This window comes from Castor canadensis, chromosome 1 (assembly GCF_047511655.1).
Source record: "Castor canadensis chromosome 1, mCasCan1.hap1v2, whole genome shotgun sequence".
NCBI lineage: Eukaryota > Metazoa > Chordata > Mammalia > Rodentia > Castoridae > Castor > Castor canadensis.
Genome location: NC_133386.1, coordinates 192501323 through 192509312, shown reverse-complemented (window position 1 = coordinate 192509312; position 7990 = coordinate 192501323). Strand labels below are relative to the sequence as shown.

The window sequence follows — 7990 nt, the reverse complement described above, 5'->3', positions numbered from 1 at the left end:
ATTTTTCTTTAAAGTGTGAAGTATAGTAAGTGAATAAGGAATAAAATAAATAAACAGAATGGGTCTTAGAAAATAATATTGAGTCATTTTTTGATTCAATTCCTCTCAATTCCTACTTTAAATATTAAGGTAGATTGGAACAAATAAGATTGGAAAAATGCATCTATTTTGAAATAAAAAATTCTATTCAAACCATAAGAATAATGCTAAGATGTAAGAATGCAACTTATTTGCCTCATTCCAGATGAGAGGGGGCACTGTTGATTGGTGTCCTAGATTGGTCAATGTGGCTAAATTGAGACACAGGTCATGCTTCCATCACAGTAAATGAATTGCAGTGGTGACAATGAGATCTTTAACATTTTGCTTAAGCTCATGGATGAAAAGATTCAATGAGAAAAATGTTTCCTAGAAAAACTTGGTATTTCTAAAGTGCTTTCTATAATTAATCTCCTAGGACTGAACAATAAATTGCTTCAGGAAATTAAATCCCAAAGGTCCTCAGATGGGGAATTTTGAAGTTGCCATCAATAATTCCAATCTGCAATTCAAGTGGCCACGTTAAAGACAAAGCCCAAATTTTGTGGACAACTGGATTAAGCATCTTTTAAAGAGGGCTATCCTGGAAGAAAAATCAACTTTAAAGGTGACTTTGATGTGCAGTAAAACTAACCAAAACATATAAAATTATTAAATAATTTATTGACATTAATTTTGCCTAAAAACACTGTAAAAAGTCAGTCAGCATGTATTTTTGGCTCAAAGTTTCTCTAGTGTTTTCTGTGGAAGGAATAAAAATTAAATCATTTCAGTAAAAAAAAAAAGATGCAACTTATTTGCTGAGGGAGAATACACAGTGTGAATAGAACTCTGTACTAGCAGAGTTCCATGTCATTGTTTAAGTGTTTATCATCATATAGACAACAAACACATGAAAGCCATCACAATTATTCCTTTAATGGATCTGTTATCCTCAATGTGTGTTATCAGAGCTACTGATTTTTCAAAATATCCATACAACTCTAGTGAATGACCAGACAATACATTTATCTTATTTTGATTTTTCTAATTCTAAGTCACCTTATTCATGAGAAGGTTATTATAGAATAAAGTCTGCTAAAGGGTAAGAATCTGTCATGAAGAATGTAGAACTTTTTGCATGGTTCTTAATCAAAAAATCATCCCAAGAGTCCTTTCTATTATTGAGACATAAAATATTAATTTGATTGAAAACCACATTCTGAGGTGATACCCTTTATTTGTGAGAGATGTGACATCTTAGATGATATTTCCTATTTAGATTAAATTCTTGATGCATAAGAGTTCACGCAGAGGAAGTTTTTGTCCAGGAAAAGAAGAAAAGTTGGGCTGGTAAAAATATTTATACTTTAACTGGCCTGACACCATGAACAAAGATGGCTGAACCCAATAGTGCAATTGAATATTAAGGCATTTTGTTGGTATTTTAAATTAATGAGTTAAAGTTCTCTTTAGAGCTTCTTACTTCTCTGCTCCTCAGACTCAGAATAGTCACGAGAATAAATATGTCATACATGAGACCAATCAAGAAGCAGGAAGGCAAAATACAGTCTTAGAAGATCAGAATGTTCGGTCCTAAGGCATGTGCGCCAAAAGGGCATAGACAGCAGAGGTAGAGACAGAGCAATTACTATTCCCACACACACTTTTTCTGCCACAGTGACCATGTAGAGAAGGAGTTTGCAGTTGACTACATAGTGGTTGCTTTCTTTGTCTCAAATTCCAAATAGAAACCTCTGCTCCCACTGAGTATGGCCGTGTACTCTGTAATTGCAGGGTTTAGGAGGCTGAGGCTGCAGTCATGAGTTTGAGGGAGTCTGGCCATATATTGAAATCAAGATAGGGTTGAGCCCTTTCTCTAAATATAGACAAGTGTTGGAGGTGTAACTCAGTTTTTCTATGCATTTGCTAGTCCCTGGGTTCACCAGCCCCACCACAAAAACTAAAGCAAGAACAAACTACTGCTCCTGTCAGTCCACAGACATACAGAGAAACACTCAAATCTATTGAAGCTTCAGTGAAATAAGTGTTTAAAGTGTTAGACATTTTGAAATGGTTGTTTTGATTCAGATATTAAGATCTATTTAATTTGGCCAAAAGTCATTTTATGTATAGAAAAAAGGCTGGTTTCAGCTGTTTAAAATTTTCATTTAATTTTAAAATAAGCATTTATACCTAATTCATATACCTTGCTTTACTGCCAACAATGACATCTACTTAAACAATTGAAAGAAAAAGACTTTCTGTATTACTGGTGATCAATCAGGCAGTGATGAGGAAACATCTGACTGTTAAAAAGGCATTTCAGTACTCCCTGCTAGATCACCAAATACAAAATCTAATCCATAATATGTGCATGTTAGGTTTTTTAAAATATCTTTGTGTTTGCTGCATCCTACCATCTTGACTGATGAGCCACTGTTTCTGATGACCTCCCAATCATACATCTCTCTTCTGCCCTCAAAAACCTGCCAACTCTAATTATGCAAGAACACTTAATGGAAATCATTAAAGGAGGCCCAGAAGAGAGAATATAAATAAACATGAAAGACTAGAGGAAACTCATTGTACACAAGCAATTTTGTAAGCATTTCGTAGATATTAATATATATATGATCCACACACTAGTCAAGGAAGTAGGTGGTCATAACATCCCCATTTAAAAGGCAAGGGCACTCAGGTTCATAAAGATGGTTGGCTTAACAAAGTCACTCAGATTATAAATAGTGGATTCAAAGATCAAATGCTGTTATTCTGCCCTAAGAATTGATATAAGTACTGCAGCATGCCATTTCCCCATGAAATTTACCCTTAAATGAAGAATATGACAGGAGAATGCCAGGTAAATAATGACAGACGAAGGTCCTTCTTAACAGAGTGAACTGAAGCACTTGATTAATTTGAAAGCTAAGGTACTATAAATAATGAAAAACAGAGTGTATTGGGACAGCATAACAGATTTGTCCTGGATTTAATCCTATTGATTATAGAACAGTATTTTTCAAAATAAAGAAACTTTGTTTGCAGTGGCTAGGTCCCTCCTGGATCTTTGGTAATAACCTAGTTAGATCTCTGTTCTTAGAAAATTACAAACATCAATTTTTCTACTTACCTTATTGGAAATTTCCTTCGACTTCCCACAGATTTAACCCTGACAAGTTGTTACAGAATGAATTTAAATTTCCCTTTTTGCCCTTGAGACTCATTTTGTTGACGTTTCAATCTAATTCCAACGTAAATTAATTGCATATAATTACCTAAGGGAGAGTGCCTTGCTTACCTGTTATTCTCAGAATATCCCATTAGAAAAAGCCCAAAATATTTCATGCCTTAGTCTAACTGAATTTTAAAAAAGTAAGATCACTAGCCATAGGGTATAAATATATATATATATCTTTGTTTGAATTTCATTGTTAATATATTATACACTTACTATGTATATTACACACACACAAGCACACACATATAATCATACACATAAGCACACACATAAAATGTAATTCATGAGTAAATAAAATACAACTTTCTAGGAAAAGATTGGACAATATTTGGTAATATAGCATCTATTGACCAAGGATATGTTTGCTGGGTATAGAATTTTATTAATTTATACATGTAGATTGACCTAGGACAATGTCTTGTAACTGGTATTTTTTTTCTGCCAAGAAATTACTAGTAAGTGTTTTCTTCATATGTTTCTAGTGAATTTTTTATCTTGGGCTGTCTTTAAAGATTATCTTTATGATTGGTTTTCAGGAAGTTGATTTTGATACATTTCTGTGTAATTTGTTTTGTGTTTACATTTCTTAGAGTTCTCTTAGCCTCTATGTCTCTGATATTTTATTTCATTTTATTTTAACAGAATCTGATCTTGATCTCCCTGCCTTAGCCTCACATGTAGCTGGGTTTACAGATGCATATCGCCCATACGCAGCTCTGGATTTATTCAAAAAAAGTAATTTTGAAAAAAAATTCAAGCCAACATTTCTTCCCATGTTTCTATTGTTTTCATTTAGACCTACAATTATGAATCTGTGAAATAACTTGCTTTTACTCTACAGTTCACAAAGAATAGTTCCATGATTTTTTTTAGTGTTTTGATTTCTCTGTGTCTTCATTTTGTGTGGTCTTTAGTTACCCCCTAGCATCACTTGTATAAGCCACCATCTTTTATTTTTCTGTGTATAATTTTTGTGTTACTGTCTTTCAATAACTTCCTAATATTCTACCACCATTGTTTGAAGTTCCATTTAGTTTTTATTTACACTTCAATTGATCCATTGCAATATTTATGTTTTTGTTAAAACATTCAGTATATTTGACATAGCTATAGCAGATGTCTTAAATTCCTTGACTGCTTATTCTAGTGTCACTGTCATTTAAGGGTGTAATTTAATTTTTGCCTGTACAGAGTCACATATTGATGCTTCCTTATCAATTTTATATTTATAATTAGATGTATTGTAAATATTACATTAGTGAATACTGAGTTTGCTTTGATTTGTTTCTTTAAAAATGTCAACTATTACTGGATCAAATGGCAGATCGATGTCTAGCTTTTTAAGTAGCCTCCAAATTTTTTTCCAGAGTGGTTGTACTAGTCTACATTCCCACCAACAGTGTAAGAGGGTTCCTTTTTCCCCGCATCCTCGCCAACACCTGTTGTTGGTGGTGTTGCTGATGATGGCTATTCTAACAAGGGTGAGGTGGAATCTTAGCATGATTTTAATTTGTATTTCCTTTATTGCTAGAGATGGTGAGCATTTTTTCATGTGCTTTTTGGCCATTTGAATTTCTTCTTTTGAGAAAGTTCTGTTTAGTTCACTTGCCCATTTCTTTATTGGTTCATTAGTTTTGGGAGAATTTAGTTTTTTAAGTTCCCTGTATATTCTGGTTATCAGTCCTTTGTCTGATGTGTAGCTGGCAAATATTTTCTCCCACTCTGTGAGTGGTCTCTTCAGTTTAGAGACCATTTCTTTTGATGAACAGAAGCTTTTTAGTTTTATGAGGTCCCATTTATCTATGCTATCTCTTAGTTGCTGTGCTGCTGGGGTTTCATTGAGAAAGTTCTTACCTATACCTACTAACTCCAGAGTATTTCCTACTCTTTCCTGTATCAACTTTAGAGTTTGGGGTCTGATATTAAGATCCTTGATCCATTTTGAGTTAATCTTGGTATAGGGTGATATTCACGGATCTAGTTTCAGTTTTTTGCAGACTGCTAACCAGTTTTCCCAGCAGTTTTTGTTGAAGAGGCTGCTATTTCTCCATCGTATATTTTTAGCTCCTTTGTCAAAGACAAGTTGGTTATAGTTGTGTGGCTTCATATAATGGTCCTCTATTCTGCTCCACTGGTCTTCATGTCTGTTTTTGTGCCAGTACCATGCTGTTTTTATTGTTATTACCACTCTTGGGGATATACCCAAAAGACCGTGACACAGGTTACTCCGGAGGCACCTGCACACCCATGTTTATTGCGGCACTATTCACAATAGCCAAGTTATGGAAACAGCCAAGATGCTCCACCACTGACGAATGGATTAAGAAAATGTGGTAGCTATACACAATGGAATTTTATGCAGCTATGAAGAAGAACGAAATGTTATCATTCACTGGTAAATGGATGGAATTGGAGAACATCATTCTGAGTGAGGTTAGCCTGGCCCAAAAGACCAAAAATCGTATGTTCTCCCTCATATGTGGACATTAGATCAAGGGCAAACACAACAATGGGATTGGACTTTGAGCACATGATAAAAGCGAGAGCACACAAGGGAGGGGTGAGGATAGGTAAGACACCTAAAAAATTAGCTAGCATTTATTGCCCTTAATGCAGAGAAACTAAAGTAGATACCTTAAATGCAACTGAGGCCAATAGGAAAAGGGGAACAGGTACTAGAGAAAAGGTTAGATCAAAAAGAATTAACCTAGAAGTTAACACCCATGCACAGGAAATCAATGCGCATCAATACCCTGTATAGCTATCCTTATCTCAACCAGCAAAAACCCTTGTCCCTTCCTGTTATTGCTTATACTCTCTCTACAACAAAATTAGAAATAAGGGCAAAATTGTTTCTGCTGGGTATTGAGGGGGTGGGGGGAGAGGGAGGGGGTGGAGTGGGTGGTAATGGAAGGGTGGGGGCAGGGGCAAGAAATGAACCAAGCCTTGTATGCACATATGAATAATAAAAGAAAAAATAAATAAATAAAAATAAAAATGTCAACTATTTTAAACAAGGATCAGTCAGTTATATTTGAGAATTATTTTCAAGCTCCCAAATGTATGTAAAGTGGTTTTTGCATCTGAGATCTCTGTGGGATGCCTTGGCTTTTAACAGGACTCTGAACTATGGCTTTTTGTAATGTGAGTATCTTTATGTTCTATGGATTTTTGGGAAAAAATTATACCTGAGGGTATAATAGGAGTTAATTAAAAGTTAAAGAAGAGAAATACAGAGGGAAGCATGGTTAAGCTCAGATGGAAGCTGGAAGCAGAGAGAGCATGAAAGTATTTTAAGAAAAATTGTGACTCCATTTTATAAAGGAAATAAAGTCCAATAGTTCTGTATTAACCCCTGTATTATTTTGTTACCAATAGGTATATTCCACATATCATTGACTCTTTATTAAAAATTCAATCTATGTTATGACATTACACATATTTCATATAGATCCCTCCTTTTGGAAAGACTGTCCTTGCATTAACCTTTTACAATCAGAGGTTGAAATTACTATTCTCTCTCCCCTTAGAATAAAAATTTCCATTCTTTCTATGAATTCAACCACATTAGCCTTCATCTTCCAGATCCCAGTTAAAGCACATCTGTCCCAACGTTCATGTTTCTGACTTAATATTCTAGGTCCTCATCCATGGCCGCCCTGAGGGAGGTGAGGCTGGAGTGCTGAGTGGCCAGAGAGGCTATGCTGGTACCCGCCCCTGCAAGGCCTATTCCAAATAGGGTAGCAATGGTTAGGGTGGTAATGGGATCCCTTTTTGCCGGGGGTCAGTCAGACCAGTAAAGAATGGGATATTCAGCTGGATGGTAGAGGATTCTAGGCACCACTATCACCATCAGGCAGAATTCCTGGGAGGCATTAAAGACTGATCCAGCCAAGTGGGGGGTCAGCCCGGTCAGCAAGCATGCCCACCAGGCACCTCCGGCCGGGGTTATCCAATGGGAGGCATTCCAGTTTGGGTGCCCAATTATAGTAGTGCGCAATTTTTTATTTCCTTTTGGGACCTGCCCTACACAAGTCCCTTGGCCGTTGACCTGAGCCATGGTCACGCCGGTGGGTCGGGCCTCCCAACCCGTTGGAGTGGTGGTATTGACTACAAAAGAGGAATTAATTCCAATAGCCTCGTAGAAAGGGGGCAAAGGGCTGTAGCAAAGCCAGCAAGCTTCAGTTAGATTAGGTGCTGTCCTATTCAAGGTCTCAAATGTAGCAAACAGCAAGGTCTCCAGGGGGCTAGGTGGTACAGTAAAGGGAACGGTGGTCATGGGTTCTGGGGGTGTTGCTTTGGGACTCTGGGAGTCATTGGGAGTGGTGCTCTGGGGCGTCCGGGAAGTTGTGCGTGGAACCAATTTTGCCTTGGACAACTCTGGCTTTAACACAGGATCAGGCCTTAACACAAGTTTAGGTCCTATGGTTAGGGTAGAGACTGGTTGTCGCACACACCACAAGGTAAAAAGGGCCCCTGGATGATTTGTTTTGTAGAGTATGACTCCCCAGGATTTACCCAATTCTCAATTTGTCACCTTTTTTCCTAAATCAGTGAAATTTATCATAATGGGATTACAATTGGGGGGAGTTGGGCATCCCTTATTTATAGGTCTAGGTTGGTGGTATGTAATACCAGATTGAGAGACTCTACTTAACTGAATAAGGTCCCCCTGTTTGGGGGGTGGCCACCATATGTCCCCTGAGCTCTCACAACCCCATGACTTGCAAT

The 7990-nt window shown here is 36.9% G+C and overlaps 1 non-coding gene across 1 annotated transcript; it reads left to right on the top strand.

Moving 5' to 3' along the window:
- The first annotated feature begins 231 nt into the window (after window positions 1-231).
- On the top strand, window positions 232-364 carry LOC141416595 (small nucleolar RNA SNORA1). The gene has a single exon (XR_012441232.1). It is a non-coding gene; the product is annotated as a small nucleolar RNA SNORA1 (small nucleolar RNA).
- Window positions 365-7990: the final 7626 nt, after the last annotated feature.